Source organism: Schistocerca serialis, unplaced genomic scaffold (assembly GCF_023864345.2).
Source record: "Schistocerca serialis cubense isolate TAMUIC-IGC-003099 unplaced genomic scaffold, iqSchSeri2.2 HiC_scaffold_1261, whole genome shotgun sequence".
NCBI classification, from domain to species: domain Eukaryota; kingdom Metazoa; phylum Arthropoda; class Insecta; order Orthoptera; family Acrididae; genus Schistocerca; species Schistocerca serialis.
In genome coordinates this window covers 5,267,670-5,268,888 of record NW_026047471.1, presented here as the reverse complement: position 1 = coordinate 5,268,888, position 1,219 = coordinate 5,267,670, and the positions used below count along the sequence as shown (strand labels likewise).

The window sequence follows — 1,219 nt, the reverse complement described above, 5'->3', positions numbered from 1 at the left end:
CGAGACAATAAACCATGTATACGAATTGCATCGATTATTAATCATCCAGATCGGATTTATTGTGAACTTTACTATGCATGGCCACAAAGTTAGAAGTGTTTTGTTTAAAATAAATAAGTTTGAATCTGAACTTGTATAGTGTACCTCATTTTGCTCAAGGTTGTGCTATAGATAATTGTGTATCCATATATATACTAAGATAGTATCTGATCTTTCAGACATGTCCGAAAGAACAGATACCATCTTCGTTGAGAATGTGGGTTTCACGGGAGGCGTGCCAGAGATAAATCCCTGCAGTCCCACTATCCTCTGTGTCCTCGGTGGCTCAGATGGATAGAGCGTCTGCCATGTAAGCAGGAGATCCCGGGTTCGAGACCCGGTCGAGGCACACATTTTCATCTGTCCCCGTTGATGTATGTCAACGCCTGTAAGCAGCTAATGGTGTTCATTTCATTGTAATTGTGTATCCAATTCACTGCTGTTCAAAGGTTAGCCAAAATATGACTCAGTATTAGGGGCGCAAATGCAACAGTTCACTACCAACCCCCTTGCACGTGAAAAATAGGTAGTGAACGAGCCCGAGTACAGTTGCAAAGTCCGTCTTTACCGGTGCGTGCAGGAACACTTCTGTGGACGCAGCTCAAACGCAGTCAGGTACCGACCAATCAAAGAACGGGGTCCAGTGTGGGCTGTAATCATCGTATGGGACAGAAACTTGGTAGATATTCTAATACGTTAATGCGGAATCGATTTAGTTCCACCAGGTGCAAGTCTGGCTGTGTGCACTGTTTGTACGATCAAATGACACCCATGCTGTCATTTGACAAGCAATGAAGTGGTGTACAGTACGGCTATCGAGGAGAAAGACCGTGCACTGTTAGCAAAACTATTTTATGTGAACGAGAGCAGTTTCATTGCCGGACTGAGCGATTATCGGCGAATGAAAGGTGTGAGGAGAGGCCCTGTGTCATTAGATTCTTTAAAGAAGAGAGCAACGAAATTCGAAAACCCATGTGAGCTTGTTGTGGCCCCTGGAAGAGGAAGGCCTCATATTCCAGTGGAAGTCTTGACGAGGTTGCTGTTGCTATAACTGACCGTGCAACATGTGACCCGGATAGTGGTAGCACTCGTTCAGTGTCACGAGAATTTTCCAACCCACAATCAACAGTAGGGAAAGTTTTGCGGTCTATTTTATGCTGGTACTCGTACAACATCCAGA

At 44.6% G+C, this 1,219-nt stretch overlaps 1 non-coding gene across 1 annotated transcript; it reads left to right on the top strand.

The window, feature by feature from the left end:
• Positions 1-314: 314 nt before the first annotated feature.
• On the top strand, positions 315-388 carry Trnat-ugu (transfer RNA threonine (anticodon UGU)). The gene has a single exon. It is a non-coding gene; the product is annotated as a tRNA-Thr (tRNA).
• Positions 389-1,219: the final 831 nt, after the last annotated feature.